This window comes from Salvelinus namaycush, unplaced genomic scaffold (assembly GCF_016432855.1).
Source record: "Salvelinus namaycush isolate Seneca unplaced genomic scaffold, SaNama_1.0 Scaffold14, whole genome shotgun sequence".
NCBI lineage: Eukaryota > Metazoa > Chordata > Actinopteri > Salmoniformes > Salmonidae > Salvelinus > Salvelinus namaycush.
In genome coordinates, this window is record NW_024058119.1 from 639,446 (window position 1) to 655,292 (window position 15,847).

The 15,847-nt window shown below is 41.0% G+C and overlaps 1 pseudogene; it reads right to left on the minus strand.

The window, feature by feature from the left end:
• Positions 1-1,440: 1,440 nt before the first annotated feature.
• Positions 1,441-14,039, minus strand: LOC120036625 (annotated as a pseudogene).
• Between the last annotated feature and the right edge of the window lie 1,808 nt (positions 14,040-15,847).

A 15,847-nucleotide genomic window follows, 5' to 3' on the forward strand; every position in this document is an offset into this window, starting at 1 on the left:
ATACCCGGCTCACAGCAATACATTGGCTCTGGGATATGCAACCATTTCATTACTCACTCACTCAACTTTCCAAACATAACAAATAAAATAAAAAATAAACACAAACCATACCATCCACACATACTGTGCCTTCTGTTTACTTAGTTTTTATCTTCACTATGTTGAATTAGTGCTTGTGTGTTCAATTAGTTATATGTGAAGATTTATAGAAAAGCTATATTTTTTATTGTATTGTTACAATCAGTAACCGGGCTTGAATTGTGTTTATTTCCCTCGTCTATGAGAACTTTGTAATTTTTAAAATAACCATGGAGTAGTCTTTGTGTCTCTGAACAACTGGTTATCAATATATAGTTTATCAACGACGAGAGCTACTCGTTTCGCTTTTAATCTATTTTCTTTGAAAATTGGATACAGAACTTTGCGCCGTTCTGCAATTTCCTTCGGAAACTGATCATTCATGCCAATTTTGGTCCCAGCAAGTCTTTTACCCAGGCTTTTAACCATTATTTTATCTTTAAATGAAGCAAATTTGGCAACGATTGGGCGTTCGTACCTCTGCCCTCTCTGTCCGAAGCGGTGAACGCGTTCAAGTTGGATTTTGTCGATAACTTCGCGTGGAATCTGAAGCGCTGTAAGGAGGAACTCTCTAACTATAGATTCAGGAACTTCTTCTTTTTCTTGGATACCTGTAAGTACCAAATTCTCTCTCATGGATCTAGTTTGTATGTCCAGTAAGGTTTCCTTCAGAACGGTGTTCTCCTTTTTAATTCCATTCATTTCGGTTTCAATCTTATTGACTGTCCCTTTTAGCGCGTGTGTTTGCTTCTCCAATGTCGCAGCTTTTTCATCACTCATCTCTAGGCTTGCCTTCAACTCTTTTATATCCTTACTAACTAATTCAAGTATACCCAGTTTGTCATTTATTGATTTTAACAGATCGGTTTCGACCTTTACCATTCCCGGTGGTGAGAATATTAAATCATCAGTGTCTGTAGAAGAGTCACGTTTTCGTTTTGTAATCGGTTCCCCTGTCTTACTCTCCGTCATGTTTGGTTGTTGCCTGTTTTCGTAATATTTGTCGATAAATGTCTCTAGTTTTAGGATTTGTTTTGTGTTATTGTCCAGATTGAAGGTTATCACTCACCAGATTAAGTAGTGCTAATATTTTAGTCTAATTTAGCAGATATTTCGAATATTATGTTTTATCTTGAGGTGCTCTACATAAATCCCTTCAGTCCGCCATTACCCTTACGTTACCTTTACGTCATACGTCATACGTCATACGTTTGTGTGCTGTCTCATGTGTTCTTTCAGGCTTGCAAAACCTTTCCACACTGGGAGCAGTGGTAAGGATTCTCCCGTGTGTGTTCTCTCATGTCGTTGTAGGTCCCTTAACTGGTTGAAACACTTTCCACACTGGGAGCAGTGCTAAGGCTTCTACCCAATGTGTATTCTCTCATGTTTTTTCAGGTAGCCTTTCTGGTTAAAACTCTTTCCACACTGTGAGCATTGGTAAGGTTTCTCCCCTGTGTGTATTCTCTCATGTCATTTTAGGTCCCCTAACTGGTTAAAACACTTGCCACACTGGGAGCAGTGATAAGGCTTCTCCCCAATGTGTATTCTCTCATGTATTTTCAGGTAGCTTTTCTGGTTAAAACTCTTTCCACACTGTGAGCATTGGTAAGGTTTCTCCCCTGTGTGTATTCTCTCATGTCGTTTTAGGTCCCCTAACTGGTTAAAACACTTGCCACACTGGGAGCAGTGATACGGCTTCTCCCCTGTGTGTATTCTCTCATGTCGTTTTAGGTCCCCTAACTGGCAAAAACACTTTCCACACTGGGAGCAGTGAAAAGGCTTCTCCCTTGAGTGTATTTTCTCGTGTTGGTTCAGGTGTCCTTTCCTTTTGAAACTCTTTCCACACTGGGAGCAATGGTAAGGCTTCTCCCCAGTGTGTATTCTCTCGTGTTGTTTAAGCTCCCCTAACTGGTTAAAACACTTTCCACACTGGGAGCAGTGATACGGCTTCTCCCCTGTGTGTATTCTCTCATGTCGTTTTAGGTCCCCTAACTGGCAAAAACACTTTCCACACTGGGAGCAGTGAAAAGGCTTCTCCCTTGTGTGTATTTTCTCGTGTTGGTTCAGGTGTCCTTTCATTTTGAAACTCTTTCCACACTGGGAGCAATGGTAAGGCTTCTCCCCAGTGTGTATTCTCTCATGTTGTTTAAGCTCCCATAAGAAGTAACAACCCTTTCCACACTGGGAGCAGTGGTAAGGCTTCTCCGCTGTGTGTCTTCTCTCATGCCGTTTCAGGTCCCCAAACTGGTTAAAACACTTTCCACAGTGGGAACACTGTCTTGCTGGTTTGGACCTCCCTGGCTCTGGTTCCTCTGAGTCTGGTCTTTCTCCTGCCAAAGACAGTGTTTAAAAAAAATTGAGACCTGAATGAAACCTCCACATGATAAAACGGCCTTGCTTCGAGGGTAAATCCTAATCAGATCCCTCAATAACCTGAGGCCAGTTTTAACAATCTTGGTGTGATTTTAAAACAAATGTTGTAGAGCTTCCTGGTAATTACTGATAATATGTTTACATTACTTATTTTATTCATTCTGTTTTACAAGTCAGAACACAAAAAACGAAACAGTTCTAGGACACTGAAGACACAGACGTCGCTAGATTCCAATTGAGCAGGTGGTTCTAAATATATAACTTCCATAGCTGTATGGAATGCGAACTACACACTTCCTTAAACACAAAATAAGTAAATAAGTAATTTTACGTGGAAGTCCAAAACTTGTTTTTACGTCGAAGACACAAAGCACATCAGTAACATCTCCCCGTTGTGGAAAGGGTTCGACACATGCTGTTTAAATGGCCCAATTTCTTATTTATACGTTCACAGATTTTCAACATTTTGAAACATGTCATATTTTGGGTAAAGTAAAAAAATAAGGTGAAATATTTGGGTAAATGTTCCTAAAACTGATAGTTACGACAATGAACAAAAATATAAACACAACAAGTGTTGGATGTTTCATGAGCTGAAAAAAAAAGATTGCAGAATTTTTAACATCCCAGTTAGTGAACATTTATTCTTTGCCAAGATAATCAATCCACCTGACAGGTGTGGCATATCAAGAAGCTGATTGAACAGCTTGATTATTACACAGGTGCACCTTGTTAATAAATAAAAGGCCACTCTAAAATGTGCAGTTTTGTCAGACAACAATGCCACAGATGTCTCAGAGGGAGCGTGCAATTGGCATGCTGACTGCAGGAATGTCCACTGGAGCTGTTGCCAGGGAATTTAATGTACAGTACCAGTCAAAAGTTTGAACTCACCTACTCATTCAAGCGTTTTTCTTAATTTTTTACTATTTTCTACATTGTAGAATAATAGTTTAGACATCAAAACTATTAAAAAACACAAACGGAATCATGTAGTAACCACAAGTGTTAAACAAATCAAAATATATATTAGATTCTTCAAAGTAGCCACACTTTGCATTGATGACAGCTTTGCACACTCTTGGCATTCTCTCAACCATGCTTTTCCAACAACAGACTTGTAGGAGTTCCCAAATATGCTGAGAACTTGTTGGCTGCTTTCCCTTCACTCTGCGATCCAACTCATCCTAAACCATCTCAATTTGGTTGAGGTCGGGGGATTGAGTAGGCCAGGTCATCTGATGCAGCACTCCATCACTCTCCTTCTTGGTCAAATAGCTCTTACACAGCCTGGAGGTGTGTTGGTCATTGTCCTGTTGAAAAACAAATGATAGTGGGACTAAGCCCAAACCAGATGGGATGGCATATTGCTGCAGAATGCTGTGGTAGCCATGCTGGTTAAGTGTGACTTGAATTCTAAATAAATCACTGACATTGTCAACAGCAAAGCACCCGCACACCATCACATCTCCTCCTCCATGCTTCACGGTGGGAATCACACATGCGGAGATCATCCGTTCACCTCCCTCACATCTCACAAAGACATGATGCTCGGAACCAAAAATGTCAAATTTGGACTCATCAGACCCAAGGACAGATATCCACCGGTCTAATGTCCATGGCTCGTGTTTCTTGGCCCAAGCAAGTCTCTTCTTTTTATTGGTGTCCTTTAGTAGTGGTTTCTTTGCAGCAATCCGACCATGAAGGCCTGATTCACACAGTCTCCTCTGAACTGATGATGTTGAGATGTGTCTGTTGCTTGAACTCTGTGAAGCATTTATTTGGGCTGCAATTTCTAAGGCTGGTAACTCTAATGAACTTATGCATCAGAAGTAACTCTGAGTCTCCCATTCCTGTGGTGGTCCTTAAAGTAATGATGGACTGTTATTTCTCTTTGCTTATTTGAGCTGTTCTTGACATAATATGGACTTCGTCTTTTACCCAACAGGGCTATTTTCCGTATACCACCCCTACCTTGTCACAACACAACTGATTGGCTCAAACACATTAAAACCTGTTATGGCTAGGGGTTCCGCTAGCGGAACGTTTCGACAACATCAGGTGAAAGTGCAGAGCGCGAAATATATATATTTTTATTGGAAATATTTAACTTTCATGCATTCACAAGTGCAATACACCAAATTAAAGTTTAACTTCTTGTTAATCTAGCCACCGTGTCAGATTTCAAAAAGGCTTTACGGCAAAAGCAAACCATACGATTATCTGAGGACAGCACCCCATCAAACAAACACATGACAATCATATTTCAACCCGCCAGGCGCGACACAAAACTCAGAAATAACGATATAATTCGTGCCTTATCTTTGACGAGCTTCTTCTGTTGGCACTCCAATATGTCCCATAAACATCACAAATGGTCCTTTTGTTCAATTAATTCCGTCGTTATATCTCCAAAATGTCCATTTATTTGGAAGAACTTTCCTAATCCAACTTCAGGTATTTTAAAATGTAAATAATCGATCAAATTTAAGATGGGATAAACTGTGTTCAATACCGGATAAAAACAACGTGAAGCGTGTGACCTGGAGCGCGCATCAAAACATTAGAGAGCACAAGGCTGGACCCTCGTTCTGAATAGCCGTACCTCTTCATTTCTATAAATAAAAACATCAACCAATTTCTAAAGACTGTTGACATCTAGTGGAAGCAATAGGAACTGCAACCAAGTGCCACAGAAATCTATGTTCCCATAGAAAACCAATTGAAAACAGAGTCACCTCAACAACAAAATATTCCTCCTGGATGGTTTGTCCTCTGGGTTTTGCCTGCCAAATAAGTTATGTTATACTCACAGACATTATTTTAACAGTTTTAGAAACGTTATAGTGTTTTCTGTCCAAATCTACCAATTATATGCATATCCTAGCTTCTGGGCCTGAGTAGCAGGCAGTTTACTTTGGGCACGCTTTCAACCTGGATGTGAAAATACTGCCCCCTATCACAATTAAGGAAAGAAATTCCACAACTTAACTTCTAAAAAGGCACATGTTAATTGAAATGCATTCCAGGTGACTACCTCATGATGCTACAGTTCTCCTTTAAGACACCATGCTACAGTCCTCCTTTAAGACTCCATAATGTTTCATCATTAGCTGCTACAGTCCTCCTTTAAGACTCCATAATGTTTCATCATTAGATGCTACAGTCCTCCTTTAAGACTCCATAATGTTTCATCATCAGATGCTGCAGTCCTTCTTTAAGACTCCATCATGTTTAGAATGTGTCTGGAAGCGCTACTCTATCTATTCTACTCTTATCTTTTCGGTTTTTATAATATTTAATAATATTAATAATGTTATAATAGGTAATAACTAACTTTAATAACTGGGGTAATACCTGCCTGGCTCCCCAACAAAATCTTTATCTTTACCCCCCTCTAACAATACCGCTACAGAATTAGCATAGTAGGCCATGTAATTTAAGGTAATCTGAAATATTTAGGACTAACTAACTATTCCTTGCCACCCATTCTGAAACTCACTGCAGCTCTTTGTTAAGTGTTGCTGTCATTTCAGTTGCCGTGATAGCTGACGTGTACAGTGTTGAGTCATCCGCATACATAGACACACTGGCTTTACTCAAATGTCGTTGGCATGTTGTTGGTAAAGATTGAAACAAGCAGGTGCCAAACAGCTGCCCTGGGGAATTCCTGATTCTACCTTGATTTTGTTGTACAGGCTTCCATTAAAGAACACTCTCTGTGTTCTGTTAGACAGGTAGCTCTGGGGCGGCAGGTAGCCTAGTGGTTAGAGCGTTAGGCCAGTAACCAAAAGGTTGCTGGATCGAATCCCCGAGCTGACAAGGTAAAACTCTGTTGTTCTGCCCCTGAACAAGGCAGTTAACCCACTGTACCTAGGCTCTTAACTGACTTGCCTAGTTAAATAAAGGCAAAATAGAAATTAAACACCGGTGACGTGTCATTGCTGATTTTTTTAAACCAAAATTTAATTGAAGATGCTCCAAAGATTTTTTACAATCATTCTTTGTCATTTATCTTTGTTTAAAAAAAATATATTATTTACATCAACAACATAGGAATCACTACAAAAGATTGTATGACCTCTTTTACACAATATTAGGCCCAGCCTTTGGAACTGTGGTTTTCCTAGACATGGCTACTACACTGCTCAAAAAAATAAAGGGAACACTTAAACAACACAATGTAACTCCAAGTCAATCACACTTCTGTGAAATCAAACTGTCCACTTAGGAAGCAACACTGATTGACAATACATTTCACATGCTGTTGTGCAAATGGAATAGACAAAAGGTGGAAATTATAGGCAATTAGCAAGACACCCCCAAAAACGGAATGGTTCTGCAGGTGGTGACCACAGACCACTTCTCAGTTCCTATGCTTCCTGGCTGATGTTTTGGTCACTTTTGAATGCCGGCAGTGCTTTCACTCTAGTGGTAGCATGAGACGGAGTCTACAACCCACACAAGTGGCTCAGGTAGTGCAGTTCATCCAAGATGGCACATCAATGCGAGCTGTGGCAAAAAGGTTTGCTGTGTCTGTCAGCGTAGTGTCCAGAGCATGGAGGCGCTACCAGGAGACAGGCCAGTACATCAGGAGACGTGGAGGAGGCCGTAGGAGGGCAACAACCCAGCAGCAGGACCGCTACCTCCGCCTTAGTGCAAGGAGGTGCACTGCCAGAGCCCTGCAAAATGACCTCCAGCAGGCCACAAATGTGCATGTGTCAGCATATGGTCTCACAAGGGGTCTGAGGATCTCATCTCGGTACCTAATGGCAGTCAGGCTACCTCTGGCGAGCACATGGAGGGCTGTGCGGCCCCACAAAGAAATGCCACCCCACACCATGACTGACCCACCGCCAAACCGGTCATACTGGAGGATGTTGCAGGCAGCAGAACAATCTCCACGGCGTCTCCAGACTCTGTCACATGTGCTCATGTGCTCAGTGTGAACCTGCTTTCATCTGTGAAGAGCACAGGGCGCCAGTGGCGAATTTGCCAATCTTGGTGTTCTCTGGCAAATGCCAAACGTCCTGCACGGTGTTGGGCTGTAAGCACAACCCCCACCTGTGGACGTCGGGCCACCCTCATGGAGTCTGTTTCTGACCGTTTGAGCAGACACATGCACATTTGTGGCCTGCTGGAGGTCATTTTGCAGGGCTCTGGCAGTGCACCTCCTTGCACAAAGGCGGAGGTAGCGGTCCTGCTGCTGGGTTGTTGCCCTCCTACGGCCTCCTCCACGTCTCCTGATGTACTGGCCTGTCTCCTGGTAGCGCCTCCATGCTCTGGACACTACGCTGACAGACACAGCAAACCTTTTTGCCACAGCTCGCATTGATGTGCCATCTTGGATGAACTGCACTACCTGAGCCACTTGTGTGGGTTGTAGACTCCGTCTCATGCTACCACTAGAGTGAAAGCACTGCCGGCATTCAAAAGTGACCAAAACATCAGCCAGGAAGCATAGGAACTGAGAAGTGGTCTGTGGTCACCACCTGCAGAACCATTCCGTTTTTGGGGGTGTCTTGCTAATTGCCTATAATTTCCACCTTTTGTCTATTCCATTTGCACAACAGCATGTGAAATGTATTGTCAATCAGTGTTGCTTCCTAAGTGGACAGTTTGATTTCACAGAAGTGTGATTGACTTGGAGTTACATTGTGTTGTTTAAGTGTTCCCTTTATTTTTTTGAGCAGTGTATATTGTGATCACTACATCTGATGGATCTGGATACTGCCTTCAAACACATTTCTGCAGCATTAGTAAAGATATGATCAAAACATGATGATTTCATTCCTCTACTGTTTGTAACTACCCTGGTAGGTTGACTGATAACCTGAACAAGGTTGACGGCACTGGTTACAGTTTGAAGCTTTCTCTTGAGTGGGCAGCCTGATCACAGCTTTCCTCCAGTATTAGTTCATTAATTAACAGTGTCTGGAGTTTAGTTTTCCTGTTCTACAGTCTTATAAAGACAGGGGGGTTGACTGGGACAGACAATGTAACATCCATAATATTTTGAGAAAATGTTTTTGAAAAACAAGCACCTTACATAGGATCATCTTATAACTGTCTCTCTAAAGCTACCTTTCATCAAGGTTTTATATGGTCTATTGGTTTCTCTCTTTTCATTGGCAGAATCCTTTTTCAGTGTTATGATATTCATAACATCCATATCCACCAATCCATCTTCCTGTCAACTAACAGAACTCTGCTGGTTGTCCTGGTAACAGATACCAGTCTATCTTCCTGTCAACTAACAGAACTCTGCTGGTTGTCCTGGTAACAGATACCAGTCCATCTTCCTGTTAACTAACAGAACTCTGCTGGTTGTCCTGGTAACAGATACCAGTCCATCTTCCTGTTAACTAACAGAACTCTGCTGGTTGTCATGGTAACAGATACCAGTCCATCTTCCTGTCAACTAACAGAACTCTGCTGGTTGTCCTGGTAACAGATACCAGTCCATCTTCCTGTTAACTAACAGAACTCTGCTGGTTGTCCTGGTAACAGATACCAGTGGGCAGATCTATTGTATTTGTTCAAACTAAACTACAGCACTTACTTTGATGTGTCAAATCTGATCCTTTCTTCTCTTCTCTTCCTCTCACAGTTACACTCAGCCCCGTTGTTTTCCTGCAGTCCACCAGCAGCACAGACAACCTCTTCATACCCAGCAGTAAGGTGCTACTGGGAGAGGCACGAAACGGGGACTCCGGGAGGGAGGAAGGGCTAGCGTTGTCCTGGTAACCATAAAGAGGGGACACAGACACATATCATAATGGATGCTTATGTCACCGCTGTCATGAAGTGCTTTACAGAAACCCAGCCCAGACCCTGATAGAGCAAGCTGTATGCTAGACCAGACTAAGCTGTACCATCTGGTGTTCTGATCTGGAGAGACTCTTCTCTGCCTCCTCAGCATCAGGATGTTGTTGATGCTCCCCAGAGGATCCACGATAGTCATGTCTCTCTCCTGTGTGAACGACAACATCAGACAGACAGTCAACGTATGACCTTCTACTTCTACCTTCTACGACGCACAATTGGCATAGCGTCGTCCGGGTTTGGCCGGTAGGGATATCCTTGTCTCAGTATGTAAATGTAATAAAATGTATGCACTCTACTGTAAGTCGCTCTGGATAAGAGCGTCTGCTAAATGACTAAAAATGTTAAAAATGTTACTGCAATCATAGGGTCTTACAAGAGGCATTAATATGTCTAAAAAGGGCCTAAAATGGCCACTTCATCATTATTTTATAAAATAATGTTTGTGTTGCAAATGTGAAAGGGTAGTTTCACGAAATGGGTGCCTTTTGTGTCCCTTTGATATTTCATGTACAAAATATGCAACAATATTGAATTTGAAAAGCCTGCTATATTAGATGAGGTGCACTTTAATGTCGACCACATGGAGAATTCGATTAATCTAATTTAAAAGTACCAAAAATATATGTACCAACAGCAGATCGCCCCTGAAACAATTCCTACAGTACAGAACAACATATTCATGTGTAGAACTTCAGTAGAATGCCCCATTAAAACCACACATTAGTTCAACAACGGCAGAGTTTGTGCCCCTGTTTAAGACAATACTCACTGGTGTTAATCTGATATTCTGTCTCCTCCTCTTTCACTCCCAAAACGTCTTCCTCCTTCACCTTTATTGAGATAGAAACTTGTAGAGAGGAAGCGGATGCTATCTCTTCTTTCACTGTAACAGCCTCCTCTTCTTTCACTATAACAGCCTCCTCTTCTTTCACTATAACAGCCTCCTCTTCTTTCACTGTAACAGCCTCCTCTTCTTTCACTATAACAGCCTCCTCTTCTTTCACTATAACAGCCTCCTCTTCTTTCACTGTAACACCCTCATCTTCCACGACATTGTTCAGTCCCAGAGCTTCTTTCTCCATACAGCAGACCCCCTCTTCTTTAGCAGGGGAGGAGTAGTTTAGTGAGCTCATGGTCGGGGATGTTAGCTAGTTAGTTAGCATTAGCGACTAGCCTAACGCTAGGCTCAGTATCAATCTTAAACAAGTTTGCAAATTGAACAAGCAAATTAGGTTAAAGGTCATCAGTTGATAAGTCAACAGAAATGTGTTTGAAACACTGAGATTAGCTAATGTACATTAACACGGTGTAACGCGTAAATCTATCGGTTTCATGTTGGCTAGCAAGCTACCGAGGTGGTTAAAAAAGTAGGCGCCTTGTTGTTCCTGAATAAGCGTGTCCCGTCCAGTAAATTATACGTCACGCAAGAAGCATCACCCGAAAGATGCAAATCGCCATCTGCTGACTGGAGTGGGTAACGCAGTTTGGAAACAATAGTTACTACACTTTTGTATTGGAAAGAACGTCATAATAATTTAACAATAAACTGATATATTTTCTCTTACGTCTTACAAATAATACGTTCTTGTACACAGACGTAGAAGCTTAATATGAATATGTGGATGATGAATAAATACTTCTATGAATAGGTAGTGTGTTAAAACACATTTGTGTTAATACTCTGTTCATTTTTCACATTCGTTTTTATCTAGATGTGACGGTACTTTTCCCTTAAAGCCACTCTCTATAAGATACAAATCATCCTGTAAACAATAGAGCAAATGCATCACATGCAAATAGCACTTGATTATCTGTAGTGCTTTACACTGAGTCTACAAAACATTAAGAACACCTGCTCCTTCCATGACTTAGACTGACCAGGTGAATCCAGGCTAAAGCTATGATCCCTTATTGATGTCACTAGTTAAATCCACTTCAATGAGTGTAGATGAAGGGGGGGAGTCAGGTTAAATAAGGAATTTTAAGCCTTGAGACATGAGACATGGATTGTGCATGTGTGCCATTCAGAGGGTGAATGGGGAAGACAACATATTTAAGTGTCTTTGAACGGGGTATGGTAGTAGGTGCCAGGCTCATCGGTTTGTGTCAAGAACTGCAAAGTTGCTGGGTTTCCACCATCCAAACAGTGGCGGTCAGTGCCGTTTAAGATGAGGCAGGACGATTTGTTTATTCATGGCCTTATTTCTATTACAGCATATTAGATGACTGTCATTCATATTCCATTCACCCTGTTCAATGTAACAGCGATAGGTTTAGGCTACTACATGATACTAACATTTCCCCTATACCCATCATAAGGTTTCTACAACCTGCCTATGAATGAAAGTTTAGAATGTAGGTTCACACAGGTCGAGAGAAACATTTGAGGTGACAGACACTGACACATGGACAGACACATTCAATACTGCCTTGCACACTCTCGCCTGCATCTAGATGAAATAGAGATTCTATTGCACAAATTCAGGTATATTTATCCCGGTTTTGTTCCGTTTAAGAAACGTTTGTCAACAGAATCGGCTGAATGAATTCACCCCTGATGACGCGTAAACACAGTTCACTTTCACGACTGCCACGTTGTATTTCCTCTCACATCAATTCGCTCACCTTTTCCCTTCGCTTGTGGACGTCAATGCACAACACATCAGCTGTAGGTGACCAGGAGAAAAAACCTTTCCAAACCAAACCATTTCATAACTGCTACACACAGCATCGTTGTCACCATATTAGCTAAAGTAACGTCATAGTCAACACAGCTAATATAAGTAACGTGTTAGTAAACCTGCTACAATCATGACAGAGCTCCTCTGTGGAGATTCTACATGTTTCATCATTAGATGCTACAGTCCTCCAACAATGGGTGTCATATGAAGCTTTACCACTTGCTCTGTAATAGAAGTAGTATTTTTCCTCGACTCACCTGTGTCCCCGCACATTGACTCTGTACCAGTGCCTCCTGTATATAGCCTCCACATTGACTCTGTACCGGTAATACCTGTATACAGCCTCCACATTGACTCTGTACCGGTAATACCTGTATACAGCCTCCACATTGACTCTGTACCGGTAATACCTGTATACAGCCTCCACATTGACTCTGTACCGGTAATACCTGTATACAGCCTCCACATTGACTCTGTACCGGTAATACCTGTATACAGCCTCCACATTGACTCTGTACCGGTAATACCTGTATACAGCCTCCACATTGACTCTGTATCGGTACCTCCTGTATATAGCCTCCACATTGACTCTGTACCAGTAATACCTGTATACAGCCTCCACATTGACTCTGTACCGGTAATACCTGTATATAGCCTCCACATTGACTCTGTACCGGTAATACCTGTATACAGCTTTGCTACTGTTATTTTACTGCTGCTCTTTTATATATAAAATACAAATAATTAATATTACACTTATTTTTCTTAAAACAGCATTGTTGGTTAAGTCAGCATTCCACTGTAAGGTTGACACTTAATTTGATTTGTATTTTGATTTCATTCATACATTTCTTACATGAATTTATTAATATAGAAAATATAAATATTGAAAATATAAATGTTTCGATTTTTTATATATATTGTTGAACATAATATACTTTAAGGGTATATTAGTTCCAGGATCTCTGCAAGTGTTAAAGTTATGGGCAATTTAATTCAGAGAAATTAGCATAGTAGGACCTGTAACTTAAGGTTACCTAAGATAACCCCTGTTCTACGATATTATAAGCCTCGTTAGGGGCGGAGTCTAGGGAGATCCAATCAAACAACATCTGTCAAGCAACAGCTACTAGCAGATGACTCCACTTCCTATTTAAGGGCCATAGTCTCTCCCGTCTTCACATCTAAGTACATTTGTCTTCCATGTGTGAAAGGTAACCTAGTCAACTACCAACTACCATGGAGCTCATATCCTCTCCGATGCCAAGTCTAGACAGGATCATCCCTCAGAGGTCCCCACTCTACTCACCGTATGTGTAGTGATGTCCAGTCAGTAGAACCTCATGAAGGTACATCACCACAACATGCTGCATTACAGATCTCTTGAACAGAGATGCCTTTGAACAATGCCTATGTTGTAGCCATACCTCTGGTGGATTGAGCCATCAAGCCCTCCGGAGGTGTCAGATCCTTGCTACTATAGAACCCCATGAAGGTATTTTTTTATTTGACCTTTATTTAACCAGGTAGGCCAGTTGAGAACAAGTTCTCATTTACAACTGTGACCTGGCCAAGATAAAGCAAAGCAGTGCGACAAAAACAACAACACAGAGTTACACATAAACAAATGTGCAGTCAATAACACAATAGAAAAATCTATGTACAGTGTGTGCAAATGTAGAAGAGTAGGGAGGTCATCTCAAGGACTCAAGGACTGGAATCATCTCAAGGACTTCATCAAACTGACACTAGTGGAAGTCGTCTCGAGAATTCCAGAAAAATCTGTTTGGTCCTACGCGATGTATATATTTCACTTATACACTAACTTCATCCGTGCCGAGGATGATGCCTGGATAAAAAAGGATTTTCCTCATTGGCTGCCTGTTCTGGAGCAGCCAGGACCTTCTGCCTGAAACTGAAGTGCTGTGTGTTATTAAAGCATGTACAGTTTAGGTCCTTCTTTGTTGAACAAAGGCAACTGACATCCCCAGACATCAGCTCACCAGGAGCCATGGTGATGTCCTGGTGTATTCTCATGGTGGAGGGCACTGCTTTTATGGGTCTTGGCATCATCTCCATCGCACGTTCAACATCGGCACTCTTCACACAGAACAGCTTCACTGACGTGTTTGTCTGATGGAGGCCTTGTAAAGCTCCTGTGCATCACTGATATCACGGCCCTTAGCCACCAACCTGTCAGCTGTTCTCTTCAACGTTCATGATGTGGACTTAGTGGTCAAGTTCCTCAGTGCTCCTTTCCTCTCCTTGCTTCTGTTGTATGCTGTTGTTCTCCACTGTTTACGCTTCTGATGCTGGTCTGTCTCACTTAATAAATCAATTATCTTTTCTTTTCTTTTTCCCCCTGAATCAACATTCCTTTTCCATCTCTCTCTCTCAAAGTACTGTTCCCTTTTTACTGGGTCAGCGTTGTGACGTGCTAGACACTGCCTTTGTCGTTCTGCTGCTGATGTGGGTGCCACCATTCCCTAGATGTTTCAATGGAATAACGTTAAATCAAAGATTCTTAGAATATATACATGTATACACTATAATCATTGAGTAATTTAGGATCCAGAGCAACTTAAAGGAACAACTGAAGAGCCTTGCCCAACTCTCCTACCACCAGGCTACCTGCCATAAAATATATTTTCTGTTCACATGGAACACATTACAGCATGTTTTATAAGTGAATATAAACAATATATAATGTATAATATATTCAATTATTAATTTGTTTAGATGCAATATTCATAAATGAAGTAAATAACTCAACCCTGTCACAGGTTTACAACCCGTTACATGTAGACTGAGGGACAGAGCTGAATTGTGTGATTTTAATCAATAATCATGCATTTATTTGATAAAAATACTTTCTCAACAAAATAACACAAATTTATGTTTGCATTCAATTATGTGCACATTTTAATATTAATTTCCCAAGTAAAAATTAATTGAAACACCTGGGGGACATGACACAATTCTTGGTGTCAGTTAAAAAAATATGATTTTGTAATAAGAAAGTTTAAATTAATTCTATATTTATTTCAATTCATTATACTGGACATTTCAATTTATATACAAAATCAGTCAGTGGGACTGAAATATTACCAGAGCTCAAGAAAGACCCAAATACTTTTAGAATAGAAATTGTTTTCTCTGACTGTTATTTTTTCACATCTAAATGTGGCCATACAACTCCCTTAAAGTGGAGGTAGCTAAATGTAACCACATGTAACATATGGATCTGCATTAGTATAGCATCACAAGTCCCAATGCAAAGTTACATCTTTCTTTTCTATTTTTAGAGTACATAAAACCGATCAGAATTCCAAAGAATGCCGAAGTCATGTCAGAATGTTTTTTTACAGGCTGTGAAGTAATATGGAGGACCCGGCTAGCCAGCCTATTCCCTACAATGTAAACTCTGACAGAAACATCTTCAAATAGATCACTTCAAATTAAACCAAATCGTGTGCACTCATGACTAGTGGTTTCAATAACATCTTCAGCCAACTTACAAGCAAATACTTTATGAATTGACGGTTACAGATAAGCTTGCAAGGTTCTTAGGCAACTAGCCTGCTAATGTTAGCCCTACCAGGCCTACCTACTTCAGCTCTGCATGAGTCAGCCAGTGGCTATCAACACCTAGCTAGCTGTAATTTACAGCTTTAATAGCAAATTGAGCCACATTAAAGTAAACCAAAGTTTTGTAAATACACAATGCCATCTAACCAGTTATCAAATCATGTTACATGCAGTTATCTTAGCCAGCCAGCTAACATTAGCTATTTTAACCTGCTAGCCTAGCCAGCTAACTAGCCTAGCTAGCCAACCCCCACAGTAAGTCATAAGTAGCAAGCCAGAACACAACATTGTTAACAACT